The 18,160-nt window shown below is 39.8% G+C and overlaps 1 protein-coding gene across 1 annotated transcript in view; it reads left to right on the top strand.

The window, feature by feature from the left end:
• The first annotated feature begins 6,502 nt into the window (after positions 1 to 6,502).
• The window catches only part of LOC109403570 (T-complex protein 11-like protein 1), a 48,144-nt gene continuing 36,486 nt past the window's right edge, over positions 6,503 to 18,160 (top strand). The window contains exon 1 of the mRNA XM_062845361.1: positions 6,503 to 6,729. The gene's annotated coding sequence lies outside the window, so the exon portion shown is untranslated. The remainder of the gene's footprint in view (positions 6,730 to 18,160) is intronic.

The raw sequence follows: 18,160 nt of genomic DNA, 5'->3' as shown, positions 1-18,160 counted from the left end.
GACTAAAACAACCATTTGATTTTATAGATACAGATTATAAGTTTTTCAAATATATTGAAAATCTCGATATTTTCCGTTTTCCTACTACAGTTGTTTTAAGAAATGATGAAACTTTATCAAAGCCACAGCAATACCAGGAAACTGAGAATGTGAAAGGTCAAATTGTTCTGTTGGATATCGAACATCAATTAAAGTCTTATTTTTTATTCCGACGGTGTTCTACAGAAAACTATTGCTAATACAATTGCGCTCGAAAAACAATCTTCCATTAGTAATATAGTTAATGCCAATGTTTGGAAAACTATTAAGAAAAGATACCCAGGCGATGTTTTGATTCCTGTATCCATCTACTCCGACGAATTTGAAGTAAACGATTGCTTGAGTTCACATAACAAAAAACACGTAATATGTGGGATTTATTATTCCATTCCTACAATACCAGATCAGTACCGCTCAAAGTTATGCAACATCTTTGTTGCTGGCATGATTCGAAAAGTAGAAATCAATGAGGTAGGCATTAGTAAACTGTTTAACGAAGTAATTCAAAAATTCAAAAGAATTGAGGAAAAGGGCACTACGTTTATTATTGAAGACAAAGCAATTAGCGTTAGATTTGTTTTATCGATTGTTCAAGGAGATAACCTTGGTTTGCACCAAATGCATCAATTTATGACGTTCAGTGCAAACTTTTATTGCAGATTCTGCTCGCGTTCACGTGACCAGTGTCAAACTGATACCGAAGAACAGCTCGAATACAGACGAACAATAGAAACCTATAATAATGACGTCAAGACCAATAGACCATCAGAGACACTATTTTACTATTTTACTTTTATATTAGGTCCATTTGTACCACAAAGCGACGCAGTATGGCAATTTTGTAAGACTTTGGTGAAAATAACTGATAAAATTCTTATGCCAACATTCAACGACATAGAGTTGGAAGAATTGCGACAATTATGTTCAGAGCATCACAGACAATATCAAATTCTATTCAAATTACATTTGAAGCCTAAGCAGCATTTTTTATGTCATTACAAATCAGTAACACTAATGAGCGGTAGCGTGAGCTCTTTGATGAACTACCGATATGAAGCGAAGCATAAAACATTCAAAGAATACGCAGGGGTCATTTCGTCTAGGAAAAACATATGTTATACTTTATGTATGAAAGCCGCTCTGCAGTTTAGCCACGATGTTTTCCACAAAGATTTTTTTAAAGATTCATTGGAAGGTACTTTTAAACCGTGCTGTTTGGAAGATAAGCATTATGCTAAAAGTTTACCGCGACCTCTCCCATTCGGAGTCGATCAAAACATGCGAGAAACTACACAGATCAAGTATAAAGGCACAGTTTTCAAAACCGGCACATATGTTACTATTACCCAACATCTCAATGTAGATTTGCTGGAAATAATCGATATTCTAGTCTCTGGTTCTAGTGTGTTTTAGTAGGTCTAAGATGGGTGGTAGGACAATTTGACGAACATTTTCTGGCATATAAAATCATTGACAAGACCGATAAATATTGCATCTACAGTATCGATTACATCGATGGTCCCCCAATTAAACCACTCTGTATCAATAATAGATGGTATTTCCGCAAAAAGCACGATTTTAATTCAATGGAGGTTTGACGGAACGAGGCTATACATTAGTTTATAAGACCATTTTGTATTATAAGAACATCAATAAATTTACCCATTGTAATTTTCCATAAATTGTAACCCAAGCTATGAAAGATAATAAACTCTGCCTAATTTGCAAATCTAATCCACATTCAACTTCAGGCTAAATAAATGCTATGATGCAGAAAGTTGCAACTATTCCTTCATCATAGCATTTAAATTAGAATTTATTCTTTTTGAATTTTTAAAATCGCTAAAAAGAGTATGAATCAATCACATGAAACGCATTAGCGTGCATTATGCGTTTTATTAGTTTTCGTTATAATGACCATGATCAAAACCTAATACTATACATAAGCAAGAATAATGGAATGTATAAGTTTTGTGTTTTGGCTTTGCCTTATATATTTTATTACACTAGTATAGTGTCCACCCTAATCTGAACTATATATCGATATGTCATCTAGTAACGCATCTGAAAAGAGACTGAGAGTCCATCAATAAAGAGCTAGCTCAGTCTAGCATGAGCCGTTGCATGAGACGAAGTCGGAACGTATCTAACGTATTTTACTTCCTTTCATAGAAAGAGTTTCTTCCCAAATTATTTATTTCACATAAATCTTTATCGGTCGAGTTTTTATTATAATTAGTTATCGTATATAACAGTGGCGACGAGGATGGGATGTGTTGTTACCTTGATGACGTGCTCATAGCTGGCAAGACATTTAAAGAATGTATGGACAAATTAGAGAAAGTTCTTGAAAGGCTCTCTAATGCAAACATTCATGTTAATTTTAAAAAGTGTAAATTTTTCGTTAACTCTTTGCAATATTTGGGACATTTGATTACAGAAGACGGATTACTTCCTTCACCAGACAAAATATCTACTATTGTAAAGGCCAAAATACCAGAAAACGTGACCGAATTGAAAGCATATCTTGGTTTAATAAATTATTACAATAAATTTGTGCCAAATATCTCCAGAAAGCTAAAATGTTTATACAACCTTCTAAGGAAAGATATTCGCTTTGAATGGACAAAAGAATGTGACGATGCCTTCAAAGAAAGCAAACAAAATTTAATAAATGCAAATATTCTTGCCTTTTACAATCCAAAAAAACCTTTGATCGTGGTTACGGATGCTTGCACTTATGGTTTAGGGGGTGTCTTAGCACAAACAGAAAATAGGGCTGAACGTCCAATATGTTTCACTTCATTTTCTTTGAATGCGGCGCAAAAAAAGTACCCGATATTGCATCTAGAAGCTTTGGCTTTGGTATGTGTCATAAAAAAATTCCATAAGTTTCTTTTTGGCCAACAATTCAAGGTTTTTACTGACCACAAGCCTCTAATAGGTATTTTTGGAAGAGATGGCCGGAATTCCATATTTGTCACAAGGTTACAACGTTACGTAATGGAGCTTTCAATTTACGATTTTGTGATTGAGTACCGTCCTGGGAGTAAATTAGGAAATGCAGACTTCTGTAGTAGATTTCCACTTGAACAAAAAATACCTAGTAGTTTGGATCAAGAGTACATCAAAAGTTTAAATTTTTCCAATGATCTACCTTTAGATCTGGCATTAGTTTCCAAGGAAACTCAATCGGACAAGTATTTGACTGAAATAATAAAATTTGTTACATTTGGATGGCCAAAAGTTGTTTCTCCACAATTTAGAGATTTTCATGCACAAAAAACAAAACTTGAGCTAGTGGATAACGTGTTAATGGTGGAAGATAAAGTAATAATTCCTTATTGCCTGAGAGAAGGTGTGTTAAAATTGTTGCACACGAACCATCAAGGCATGGTTAAAATGAAAACGCTAGCTAGGAGAACAGTGTATTGGCCAGGATTAACATCAGATATAGAAGACTTTGTAAAATCATGTTCAAGCTGTGCTAAGATGGAAGTAATCAAGAAGCCAGAAGCAACTGGTTCTTGGATTGCCACTACTCGTCCTTTTAGTCGTCTACACGCGGACTTCTTCTATCTAGAGGGAAACAACTTTCTTTTAATTGTAGACAGCCATACGAAGTGGCTAGAAATTGATTGGATGCGTTCTGGTACGACGGCGAGAATTGTAAATAAGAAATTTGCCACAATGTTTGCGAGGTTTGGTCTACCGGATGTGGTGGTCACCGACGGAGGACCGCCATTTAACTCGCATGAATTTGTTGGATTCCTGTAAAATCACGGTATTAAAGTATTGAAAAGTCCTCCTTACCATCCAGCCAGTAATGGCCAAGCAGAGAGGATGGTGAGGGTGGCTAAAGAGGCACTTAAAAAGTTTCTACTTGACAGTAAAACAAAGTCATTAGACGTTGACGATAAACTAAATTTATTTCTGATTAACTATAGAAATAGTTGTATTGGTGCAGATGGCGAATTTCCTTCTGAAAGAGTTCTTTCATACCAGCCAAAAATGTTACTGGATTTGATTAATCCGAAGAAAACGTACAAACATTATTTGAGAGATACCGAGCAAAGTTCCTTACCAGAAGAGGAGGAACTAGGAACGGTTTCTAAAATGCCTCAAGATGGTTTAGATAAGCTGGTGGCAGGGGATAAGCTATTTTATGAAAATGTCAACAAATTCCCGAGATGGTTGGAGGCCGTATTTATAAAAAGAATGTCTGATAATATTTTCCAGATTCTGATCGGTAAGCATAAGACGAATGCACATAGACGACAACTGAAGGCTGTTCACGAATCCAAGCGAAACCGAACAGTGGTCCACTTCCCAGTCACTGCCAACGCGATGAATAAACGTAGAAGGGACTCAATCGAGGATGATGACGATTTCTATGGATTTCCGGAAGAACCGACATCTGATCGCATACACGAAAGGAAGAAGGCCAAGCTCGTCCGAAGTCCCATCAACACCCGCTCGAGAGCAGCCCGACATACATAGCTAGGCATCAACTTGCTGGAGCTAAATTACCATCGTCAACGAGTTTTGATATCGAATGTTTGAAGTGCTTTGAATTATTGAAATGTTCATTCTGAAATTTATTTGATTATTGTCTTTTCTTAAGAAGGGAGAACTATAGTGTCCACCCTAATCTGAACTATATATCGATATGTTATCCAGTAACGCATCTGAAAAGAGACTGAGAGTCCATCAATAAAGAGCTAGCTCAGTCTAGCATGAGCCGTTGCATGAGAGGAGTCGGAACGTATCTAACGTATTTTACTTCCTTTCATAGAAAGAGTTTCTTCCCAAATTATTTATTTCACATAAATCTTTATCGGTCGAGTTTTTATTATAATTAGTTATCGTATATAACAACTAGAACATAGGTTCTATTAGGAAATCGAAATGGCAAAAATGTATAACATTTTATTATACATATAATAAGGAAAATTTTTTTCGTGTATGCTCACTTCTAACAAAAAAATGCAAAAATAAAGAGAAAATAAACTACACACCAAAAAAATCTCAATTTTAAGGGTGACTTAAATGAAGAACATACGTAATCTACCATGCCATAAACTAAAAATTGACTGAATTTTGAGTTACTTTTGATGCGATCGTTACAACGTACATGGTTAAATGAATATTGTGTCATTATGAGAAGAATGCGCTCATTTAAAAGTATTGACGTTCAATATTCTGTGATATGTAACTTAAATTTACACGATCCACGACACAATCACGATGCATGCGCTGACGAAACGTCAAACTATCAACATGAGTGGCTCGCGAACGGTCTGTCCATTTGTTTACACTGGGTTTTGAGTTAAGTTTGTACCGATTGTTGTGCGTTTAAGTTTCTGGTGACGATTGAATGTTATCCTGCATTGTGGAAAACGACCAGTAGCAAAGAAAGCGATCGAATTGGAAGAACATCAAGTGCTAGACGTTGTACCCTGATTTCCTGCAGTCGAGAAGTCGAGGTTCATTACCAGCTGTCTTTACGCAAAACAGTACAGTAAATATGATAAATAAATTGTTATGAATTTAAGTAAAACAAAGTGTTTTCTGATTCTGCCGGTAAACTAAGAAACTGGGTGGGATGGGAATTCTGTGCGGATGAAATGTTTGTATGGATTGGGAGTAAAAAATATCGGGTTCAAGTTTGAGGTTATGTCGACGAGAAAAGCGGTGCTGTAAAATTACTGCGTCGCATAGTTTTCGCCTAGTGTAAAAATAAAATCTTACTTATTTTTGTGTCATTTTGCTCGCTGCTATATGTCGGCGTTAAATGACACAATATTACACGATTTTTTCGAAGTGTGTACGCTTCAATCGTTTGTTTTAAGTAGGGACGAATTGGGGAGCACTCTGCTTAACCCTAAAAGGGATACCTTCATGGCCTCAGTTTCGTCACCTCGCTGAGTGTGTTCCATCAAAGACGAGCTCTGAAAGGCGCCTGGGGTCCAATGGACCCCAGGTATCCCTTTTAGGGTTAATAGATGGAATATTTCCCCTTAATAATAAATAATGAATAAAAAATACAAAACTACTTTATGTTAATCTGCCATTTTTGCTTGTGGCTGTAATCTAAATCGGTAAACGTGAGTTTGGAAACCCTGTTTCGCCAAACCGAAATCACCCCATTTTACACCACCCACCTCACCACCCACTACCCCAGAGTGATTGCTGTGCGCCCTCTCTGACTCAAACTTGCGCACTGCTTTTACTAACACCACTTGGTTAGTGGTTGAAAATTGTACACAACGCCTCTACGGCCTGTACAGATTCCGTTGATGAATTTGCAGAGAAGACTTCGTGAGTATTCGTGAGATCGCTCAAAGAGAGGAAAGAGAGCCGCATTCGCATCCCACAACAACTCCAAATTTTACGGCAGCTGATTTTGACAGCTACCCCGCTCTCGTCAGTCTCGTCGTGTTTGTTTTGACGCAAATTGCGAAGCAACTTGTTTGTCGATCGCGTCTTTTTCGTATGGTTCAACTAAATTTGGCAAAGCAATTAAAAATATTGTTCTCCTAATTACAGTGATTCTAAATTATTGTGCAGTAACCCGAACTGTGTTACTGGAAGATTCGTGTTCCATTGAAGTCCGCTTTGTTCAAGTGAATTAGTCTTGTGATTTCTTGTCCCACGGTTCTACCTAGAAAACAACCAAACAACACAAAGGTAAGTAGCAAACGATTGGTTTTCTTTGTTCTTTCGTTGACACGGCAGCTGGAAACTTGATTTTCCCTATAAGGAAGGTGGTTCCAGTTTCAGCCCCTCAGGTCAAGATGCGCGACTCCCATGATACACAACTCTTCCTCCCCTGTGATCGTGGAATTGCGTCGTTTTCATGGTCATTCTTTGTTTACGTTGCCCACGTAAGTTCCACTGAAGAAAGTTGAAGATTTATCGATTTTCTTCTGGTGGGATACAGAGGAAGAACTTGAGTCTGCATTTACGTTTGATTCTTGAATCGTATGGAGAAATACTTCCACTACCGATTGCATAGTTTCTGTTACTATAATATGTACCGTAGTATACATAGTAGGGAGTAAAATCTCGTGATTTGAATTTCTTTGTTGTCTGGAGTTTGTTTTTTTTTCTGCTTCAGGTGATAGAGTGATGGTTAATAGTATTTCTTGTTTTAATTTATTCTTGAAATTTAATAAAAAAGAATATTTAATAATAAACACCCTAATAATTGTTTCAATCCTTAATCATTAATTCAAATCACACTACTTTCAAAATTTAATCATTAAGCAGTAATCATCATATGAAACCTGTTTAATCTTTCTATTAAACTATTATTCATTATTTTAAATATATGATCCTATTTGAATTATAATAATATTCTTTTTTTTCTTTCGAAGATCTTCAATGTAGAATTTATTATTTATTTATGCAATTTAGCATAATACTCAACTGAAGTTATTTATTAATAACTGTATTTTTTGTGGTTGGTTAAGGGATTATATACACTCTCTCTCTTCTTGGCGTAACGTCCTCATTGGGACAAAGCCTGCTTCTCAGCTTAGTGTTCTATGAGCACTTCCACAGTTATTAACTGAAAGCTTCCTCTGCCAATGACCATTTTGCATGCGTATATCTGTTGGAAGAGAATAACCACCGTGCATTCCCTCGTTGCTACCAACAGAGCAAAAACAAAATTTTCACTCATTCCGTTTTTCCTTTGTACGAATAACACGTTAATAAATCTTCGTTCGTAGTTTAATCGCGTTTATTACCCTTTTTCCTTCGATTAATCCGAGTTATCCCACTATACTCTGCTAGTGGACGTCCGTCAGGTTCTGGCCCCAGTGTCGGAAATCGGGAAAAGTGCGGTGTAGTAGGCTATGAATGAGGTAGGATGAATAAACGTCACTTATGTATAGAAATCCAAAGCTACCAAATGTGTTTTACTGAACACTACATTGGCGACGAGGATGGGATCCCTTCCGAAGGAGGCAGCTGGAAGAAGAAACTGGTGTAGCGGCGAATCCAGAAGAAACGCAAGTCGGGGGTCACACAAGCTCCAGCAATCGGAAAATTCGGCAGCGATCAAGCCCGCGGAGAAAGCTCGGGACGGCATTCGTCGGCTGGTGTGAATACAACGTTCAGATGAATACCGTAAAGAAGGTGGAGTTTCGCTGACGGTATGAGGCTTCCCAATCGCGGACCACAGAAGGAGGGATTCATAGTAAGACTTGTGACTGTCTCACCGGCAACAGGTATCGTATCTTATTTACTATGTATGGATTTTCTTCACGACAATGGTGTCTTGATGCGGGAATGAACGTAATCCCTCTGTAACATGTTGTTCCATACGGTGATCTATTCCAGCAGGTGGCGTAGTGATTTGTTTCAGATGATGTGCTCACAATTCCAGATTGGAATAAAGCTCAGGACGGAAAAAAAGTTTTAGCTTTAAACAAATTATTTCAGACCAATTTGACTTGGAGTTTTAAAATTTTGTTGGGTTGTACATTGACGTGGTGTAAAAAAAATTCTTTGATTTTGTCTGACACTGGTTCGTTGCTAAGCAGCGAAACAGCTAATAGTTTAGTTACTGTGATGAAAAAAAAACATAGAAATTGATAAATAGACAAACATACTTTATTACTTTAGTTAGATATAAATACACATTCCTGAATCAAATTCATAAAATAATAGTATATCAAAATCTTTGTGGGAGTTTGGGTATTGAAAGTTGATTTTTGAGTGGATCTTTCTAGTCAGGCCCACCATAAATAATTAATATAACATATTCAAGCAAAATGGAAATACCTGACAATTGCAAAATATTCAAGAATAGTATGGTAAAACGGTTCAGTTATTGATTTTAAATTTCTCTTGTGTATTCTTTGTACTATTGAAGCAATATCGAATATTTAAAAATAAACGCAACTACTGGGGTAATCGCTCTCTTTGTTAGAATAGCATCAGTTTGAAACCTACCGCTTTTGCAACTTTTATGTTGGAAAAAAGGGTATTTGTAATAGTTCCGGAAACCTATTTCAAAGCAATTGAAATCAAAGTTAAATTTTCCCTCCATACTAGGTACAGTATATGTATCTATTTTTGGTGTAAGTGATTTATTACCCAAAGCTGAAATAAGCGTAGCTTTAATATTTTTACATATAACCGATTTAAGGTGCAAAACTACCGGCTAACGTATTGAAACCTTTCATTGTGTAGTATGCTCGATTTAATTAGATTAATTTACTACAAGAAGCTACTATTACCTCCAAGGTCAATATTCCAAAAAAAAAAAAAATGAAATTTTTCATCAGTACTCTAAGCTTAATATGATAAAACAAAAACATAATAACTCGTTGAAAGATATTTTTTTTGATTATATGAATTAGTGTGGAGAGTTATGAGAATTTGACGTGACATTATGATTCCGATTTTGAAGAACGGAAAACTATGCACTCTATTAGGAAGTTGCATTTTATTAGGAGCCTGACATGACGTAGGGTTTAGCGACAATAGGAATGTGTTTAGTGGGTACCAGGAAAGAGTAGTACTGGTTTTTACTATTGTAGCCCCACACTACCCTATCCTTGATATCAGGGTGTTTATTTGTAGATTATCCTTCTATGGTTTAGAAAAAAAAGGAGCCTGACATACCAAATTTACCGTTCAAGAAAATGCTATGTCGTTGGTTATTCTAGTTGTTTTTATTCGACGAGAAGTTTGAATAAAAATAAATAGTTTATACGGTTTGATTTAAAGCCTCGAGTGATCGCGCTGTTGTATTTTGTACAAAACGTTGAAAAATCTCGTTTATTGTATTCATCATTAGCGTGGTGCTGGCGGCCAACCACATGAGTTACGGAAGGTTACTTTCATCTATTTTGCACATATTCCTACACCCTCAACAAGCACAATAAAAATCATTAAAGTTTGAAGCAGTTTCATTTGAATTAAATGTAATAATAGAATTCCACAATCATGGGCATTGATCCATTTGTTCCAAAACAATACAAATTCTTGAGGAATGATTAGTAAAAATATGTTCATTCACTTTATTGAGCATGATGTAAATTAGTAAAGTTACATTGTGTTTAAATGTAATGACAAATAATCGAGATATTTTTCGTCCAACCAGTAGTTTCGAAAAGGAGAGTAAGTGCAATTTATTCAAACAAATGAATAGAAAAGTAACAGACAAGATAAATAAGACTTATGTTTATTTACTTAATCAAGTAAGCGGTGTTTTGTCTATTCAATTGAATATGAAAGTAACTACACAAATCTAATTTACAAGTCCTCACGGTTTATTTATTTATTCTAACATTGTTGGATTGCGGAAAGTTCAGATTAATCAAGAACATGTGCGTTTGTCCACTAATCGTTGAGATTGGTATTCTTGCGAATGAAAGGAATATTAATAAGCCTTTGCTACAGATATGGTTTCCATTCTCAGATGTACTAACTAACTAACTAGAAATGAAAAGGATTATAACTCGTAGAAAAACATATTTAAAACATTGATTTTGTGAAATAAAATAGCGCTACTAACAATACTGTCTGATTTTGAATTACTGCTAAGAGATAAGAGAATACTACAGTTATTCTGGTATATTTCTCCATAGAGAAACACAGCATAGAAGAAAAAAAAGAATCTGGTCCGGTTCTGTAGAACGAATTAAGAAAATTTGTGAAAATTCGTTTCATAAGTGAGTTGAGGGAATAATGAATAACAAATGCATGTAAAGGAAACACTATGAGTGCTTCCGGTCTACATCTGAAACAAAAGAATTTATATTGAAATAGGATTTCCTGGTCCGTTCCTGTAAAAGGAACTCAAAAGATTGAGAAAATTCGGTCCATTTCGATGATGAAATGAAGGAATAGCACAATTCTCCAATTCCGTTTTTGGTTGATTAGTAGAGAGTAAAGGGAACATTGATTCCGGTCTACATCTCCGTATGAAACGAAGGGGATTAGTAAATTCCAGTCCGTTTCTGTCAAAGGAACGAAGGGAGATTGTTGAAATTCGGTCCATTCTATGCATAGAATGAAGGAATAAAACAGATCGTCCGGTCCGCTCCTAGGTAGATAGAAGAGAGTAAAGGGAACACTGATTCCGGTCTACATCTCCGTATGAAACGAAGGGGATTAGTAAATCTCAGTCCGTTTCTGTCAAAGGAACGAAGGGAGATTGTTGAAATTCGGTCCATTCCAAATAGAGAATGAAGGAATAAAATACAGATCGTCCGGTCCGCTCCTTGGTAAACAGAAGAGAGTAAAGGGAATACTGATTCCGGTCTACTTCTCCATATGAAATGAAGAGGAAAATGTTCCTGGTCCATTTCTGAAAAAAAAAGAACGTAGGGAGATCGTTGAAATTCGGCCCGGCTCAAGAATGAATCGAAGGAATAAAACGAATCGTCCGGCCCGTTTCTTGGAAAGTATATTGCGAAATAAAATAATTTGACGGCTGACACAAGAGAAAACAACACCATATTGACCATAAAACGAATCTATGCTTAAATCAATAAATTTAGCAAATCAATAGTCTACTATAAGAGTCAAGTTATTAATTTGTTTAATGTGACTCTTTATTTATATATGACAGTTAAAATTCTAAGTCTCATTTCAGCAAACCATTGAACAGAAGTTCAAGAAAACAAGAAGTATTATTCATGATTATAATCAGTTTATTTGGAAAAAATGAGGGAGAAATATAGAAGTGATGGCTAAGTATAATGAGGAAAAAAAAATAATATACATAAATATTGGTGTTCAAATATTAATTAATACCTCTTTTCACCAGATTCAAGAACTCTCATCTTCATCTTTAGCGAGCCTCATAACAGGAAATATGATGTAGAAGATTCCAAGGATGATGCAGATTAATGCAAATTTATAATTAGTCCCGTCAGATAGTATTCTGGAAATTAGTCAACCATAGGTATTGAAAACATAATTTCATAAAACATTATCTGTAGATACACACATGGTTATAATTAGAATGAAATAATGTAAAATTAATATTAAAATTTTATTAAAGATAAGGAGAGATGTAGTAGGCTATGAATGAGGTAGGATGAATAAACGTCACTTATGTATAGAAATCCAAAGCTACCAAATGTGTTTTACTGAACACTACATGCGGTATCGTCGAGAAATCCGGAAGAAAAAGTAATTTTCCGAGAACTGTTCGCGCGCGATTGAAACGGGAAGATGGCGGACAACGTGAAGGTCGTGTTTCCCAAACTCAGTGGTGCAAATTACTCTTCATGGCAGTATCGAATGCAAACGTTGCTGGAGCGTGACGAGGTTTGGTACGTCATCGTTACTGCGAAACCCGAGGAGCAGGATGCTACGCTGCCGCAGTGGAAGAGGGATGACGCAAAGGCTCGAGCTACTATCGCTTTCTTTGTCGAAGATAGTCAGCTGCGGTTCATTAAGAAATCGACGACTGCGCGAGAAATGTGGGACAATCTAAAAACGTACCACAACAAGGCGACGATTGGGAACCAAGCATCTCTGTTGCGGCAGCTCTGCGCGCTTAGTTTGGAAGAAGGTGGTGACGTCGAGCGGCACATCGAACAAACGGAGGATCTTTTCGAAAAGCTTGATAACGCTGGTGTTGAGCTGCAGGAGTTGCTGAGGATCATTATGCTGCTACGAAGTTTGCCGAGGTCATTTGACAGCTTTGTTACTTCGCTCGAAAATCGTCCCCAGGTCGATTTGACAATGGATTTCGTGATTTCACGACTGCGAGATGAGAATCAGAAGCGAGAGAGCCAGCAATCGTGCGGTGTTGGAGCGGAAAGAGCCATGAAGGTGGATGCGCAGAAACCTGATAAGAAAAAGTGCTATTTTTGCAACCAACCGGGTCACTTCCGCCGCCAGTGCCGGAAATTTCTTGCGGCGAAGAAGAGTGACAAGCCAAGTGAATCGAAACAAGCGACGTCGGACCAACATGCGAAGCAAGCTCAGGCCGAATCAGCACCTGTACAAGTGAGCGACGATACTGTTGTGTATGGTGCGGTTTGTTTTGTTGCAGGAGGAGCAATTGCTGGCGCGTGGACGGTGGATAGTGGCTGTACCTGCCACATGACTAATGATCGGAGTTTCTTCAACGAATTCAAGAAGGACGTCATAGTCGATGTGACTCTAGCCGACGGCACCAAGACTCGGTCGGCCGGCTGTGGATCTGGAGTATTCTTTGGCATTAACGGCGAAGGAAAACGCGTCGCGATCACCTTGGATAACGTATTGTATGTCCCTAACCTGGAAGGTGGATTAATCTCAGTCAGGAAGCTAGCACTGAAGAAGTTCATGGTCACTTTTACGGCAAGCGGCTGTGAAATCCGAACGGCGGGAGGCTCCGTTGTTGCAGTTGGCGAAACGGTGGGTAGCCAGTATAAGCTGAAGGAAGCTGAGGAGTGCCTGGCTGTGAAAGGCAACCACCACGAACAGTGTCAACACACCTGGCACCGCAGAATGGGCCACCGAGACATGGACATCGTAAGTGTGATCAAGAAAAACGACATGGTAAGCGGATTTGAAATTAAAGACTGCGGCGCGCGAGTTGTCTGCGAATGTTGTTTGAAAGGAAAATTGGCTCGCAGGCCATTCCCGCAGATCACTGAACGCAAATCATCGCAACCTCTGGATCTGATCCATACGGATGTGTGCGGTCCAATGGACAATCCGACCCCCGCCGGAAATAAGTACCTAATGACCATGATTGATGACTGTACACGGTACTGCGTGGTATACCTGCTTAAATCAAAAAGCGACGCGGCAGACAAGATAAAAGAGTACGTTCGGTCGGTCGAAAACTTGTTCGGCCGAAAGCCCCGGGCTATCAGATCGGACGGCGGGGGCGAATATATCGGAACGGATCTTTTGAACTTCTACAAGGCTGAAGGCATACACTATCAGTTCACCACTCCATACACGCCACAGCAGAATGGAGTGGCCGAGCGAAAAAATAGAGCCTTGCAAGAAATGGCGAATTGTCTGCTGCTGCAAACGTTGCTGGAGCGTGACGAGGTTTGGTACGCCGGAAATAAGTACCTAATGACCATGATTGATGACTGTACACGGTACTGCGTGGTATACCTGCTTAAATCAAAAAGCGACGCGGCAGACAAGATAAAAGAGTACGTTCGGTCGGTCGAAAACTTGTTCGGCCGAAAGCCCCGGGCTATCAGATCGGACGGCGGGGGCGAATATATCGGAACGGATCTTTTGAACTTCTACAAGGCTGAAGGCATACACTATCAGTTCACCACTCCATACACGCCACAGCAGAATGGAGTGGCCGAGCGAAAAAATAGAGCCTTGCAAGAAATGGCGAATTGTCTGCTGCTCGACGCAGGACTTCCCAAACGTTATTGGGGAGAGGCGGTAATGACCGCGGTCCATCTCCAGAACCGTCTACCGTCACGAGCAGTACAGCGAACACCGTACGAATTGTGGACAGGGCAGAAACCGGACTTCAAGCAGCTTCGTGTGTTCGGATGTGAGGCTTACGTCCACATTCCGGATGCAAAACGCAAGAAATTCGAACCAAAGGCCGAGAAGCTCATCTTCGTCGGGTATTCTGAGCATCACAAAGGATACCGCTTCCTCAATCGCAACACGGACCGGATCATCATCAGTCGTGACGCTCGGTTCGTTGAATTGGGCAATGGTTCTGAACAGCGGGAGGCAGCAGATAAGCTCAACGGCGCTGAAGAGCCGGTGGAAGTGGATGCAGCTCCGAGCAGCGAATGTGAAGTAGAAGTAATGCACAATCGAGAAGAAATAGTGGCAGAAGCACCTGAACAACCCGAAGAAGAAGTGTATGAAGACGCAGAAAGTGATTTTCTTGGATTTGAACTGGAAGACGATATGTATTACGGAGAAGAAGAGCAAGTAAGAAGATCGAACCGTGCTACGCGCGGCGTGTTGCCAACCAGGTACGATGATTTCGTCGTTGGATTGGCAACTCGCGTGGAAGAGCCGACCGACTACCGCGAAGCGTTGGCGGCTCCTGAATGGAAGCAAGCGATGGTAGAAGAAATGCAGGCACACAAAGAAAACGATACGTGGACTCTAGAGCGGCTTCCAGCCGGAAAGAAACTGATTGGCGCAAAGTGGGTTTTCAAACTTAAGAAGAACGAAGCTGGTGAAGTGATGAAATACAAAGCAAGGGTAGTAGCTCAGGGCTATTCACAAAAGTACGGCGTTGACTACACGGAAGTATTTGCACCCGTAACCCGTCTGACAACGTTACGAGCGATGCTAGCAGTGGCAGGAAAACGAGGTATGTTGGTGAAGCAATACGATGCTAAAACAGCGTACCTAAACGGAAGGATCGAAGAAGAGCTATATATGCGGCAGCCCCCTGGCTTTGCAGCACCTGGACAGGAGGAGTTCGTGTGCAAGTTGCAGAAGAGCATTTACGGGCTCCGGCAATCAGCGAGGTGCTGGAATAAGGCGCTACACGCAGCATTACTGGACATCGGTTTTAAACAGCGTGGTTCTGATCCTTGCCTCTATGTTTTCAACAGTTCTGGCGTTGTGATCTACTTACTTGTTTACGTAGACGATTTTCTGATGGCATGCACAGAAGAGGCCGAAATTGATCGTGTCTTCGTTAAATTGCGGGAGAAGTTTGACATCACGTCTCTCGGAAATGTGCGATATTTCCTAGGCCACGAAATCGTTAAAGAGGGTGAGTACTACACGATGCAATTGACAGCGTATATCGACAGTCTGATCGAAAAATTCGGCATGGAAGGATCCAAGCCGGTTAGAACACCAATGGATACAGGGTACATCACTCAGAACGCTGACAGCAAGAACTTCCAAGACACCTCGCTCTACCGGAGTCTAGTGGGAGCACTGCTGTACATAGCAGTAAACGGAAGACCAGATATTGCGGTAAGTGTTGGCCTTCTTGGCAGAAAGGTTAGCGAGCCAAATAAAATGGACTGGACGGCAGCTAGAAGAGTAGTGCAATACCTGAAGACGACGAAAGACTTCAAGCTGAGGTTTGGCCCTGGTAATGGATGGGTTCTCACTGGTTATGTCGACTCTGACTGGGCCAGAGACAAGTACTCAAGGCGGTCAACAACCGGATACGTGTTCTTCTACGGTGGGGGCCCGATATGCTGGGTCAGCAAAAGGCAAGACAGCGTAGCTCTCTCTACTCTAGAAGCAGAATACAATGCCTTGTCCCTAGCGTGTCAAGAAACAGTCTGGCTGAGACGATTGCTCAAGGATCTAGATGAACCTCAACTGGAGACTACCACCATTTTTGAAGACAACCAAGGTTGTCTCAGCTTCGTCAAGGCAGAACGCAGCAGCGGTCGAGTTAAGCACATTGACACGAAGAGTCATTACATCCGTGAGCTGTGTGAAAGGAAGATCGTAACTCTACAGTATTGCCCGTCAGCTGAAATGATCGCAGATGCCCTCACGAAACCGTTAGGGCCTACAATGCTGACAACATTTGTGGATCGACTTGGACTATCGAAATAAGGACTTTCGGTGGTAATTCAGGAGGAGTGTTGGAAGAGAATAACCACCGTGCATTCCCTCGTTGCTACCAACAGAGCAAAAACAAAATTTTCACTCATTCCGTTTTTCCTTTGTACGAATAACACGTTAATAAATCTTCGTTCGTAGTTTAATCGCGTTTATTACCCTTTTTCCTTCGATTAATCCGAGTTATCCCACTATACTCTGCTAGTGGACGTCCGTCAATATCGTGTGGCAGGCACGAAGATACTCTATGCCCAAGGAAGTCAAGGAAATTTCCTTTACGAAAAGATCCTGGACCGACCGGGAATCGAACCCGTCACCCTCAGCATGGTCATGCTGAATACCCGTGCGTTTACCGCCTCGGCTATATGGGCCCTTTGGGGGGATTATATACAGTGTTGGACAAAAAAATAAGACCACCGGTCCTATTCATATAAAATGGCCAAGTTTGACAATATGTTACTCGGTTTCTAGTAAACCGATTATGCTAAAATTTTGACTGAAATTGATTGAGTTCTATTCACTACTTTAAAAGTTGCAAATATACGATGCGACAAAACAATAATACCAGATTTTAATGATGGTTATTTGTGGTCAATTTGTGGCGACTGTCAAAATTTCAGCCAAATCGGTTCGCTAGAAACCGAGGATCACCACATCGTCAAACTTGGCCATTTTGTATGAAAAATGGTTGGTGGTCTAGAGCCAATGCACACGGGCGGCGCGGCAACGCAGCGTGCACGCAAGTGCGTCTTGAGTTACACACAATCAAATGGGAGAATGCACACGAGAACGCAACGCTGCCGCACCGCAACCGCGCCGCACCGTGTGCGGCACGCAATGTCAACGCATGCCCCACAGGAACGCTGCGGTGACGCAGCGTGAATTCACGCAGCGTCAATTAACGCTCGTGTGCATCGGCTCATTGTTTTATCCGACACGCACCTCATGGAAATAAATTGATTGATTGATTTGTCTTTATTAGAGAGACTTTCAGCCCTTGGCTGGTTCGTCTCTTGATGGAAATAAAGAGAAGTTTGAATTTTTGTAAAACTAGGTAATACAAGGGGTGGCCAAAATGTTTGGGATAGGCAGCTGTTTTTTTTTCTCCCACAAAAAAAAAGTTCAACAAGCCGTAACTTTTCATAGAGTACATCGAACATTCTCAAGTTTTGACTGTTTGTCAACCTTTTGTATGCACATCATTGGTACAAGTTTTAGCTCAATTGGGTAATATTTTGCGAAGCTAGAACCGTTCTTGTAAAACACTATTTTTTAGCCAACCAATTTTTGAACTGTCATATCTTGGAAACCAGGAGATGGTTGGGTGGTGGTGCTTTGTGTTCAAAAATTGAAGTGGGTGCTGATTCCTGCCTGGAGTGCTGAGTGAATATTCAGTGCTAAATCATAACAAATGTTTTTCCACAGAGAAACAGACGCCAAACTCTGCTCGCTTTCCATCCTTTTTAAGGGTTGATTCAAATATTCGGTAATTGGTCGATTAATCATTCGCGGCGCTGGAATCGTTTTTACTCTTGTTTTACGTTTGCTCACTAGCGCCACCTAGTGATCGCCCAGCTAAACACAGTACGTTTAGCATTGGGCGATTGCGTTT

The sequence above is a fragment of the Aedes albopictus genome, chromosome 1 (assembly GCF_035046485.1).
Source record: "Aedes albopictus strain Foshan chromosome 1, AalbF5, whole genome shotgun sequence".
Taxonomy (NCBI): domain Eukaryota; kingdom Metazoa; phylum Arthropoda; class Insecta; order Diptera; family Culicidae; genus Aedes; species Aedes albopictus.
Note: the sequence above shows the minus strand (reverse complement) of the source record. Positions and strands in the feature narration are given on the sequence as shown.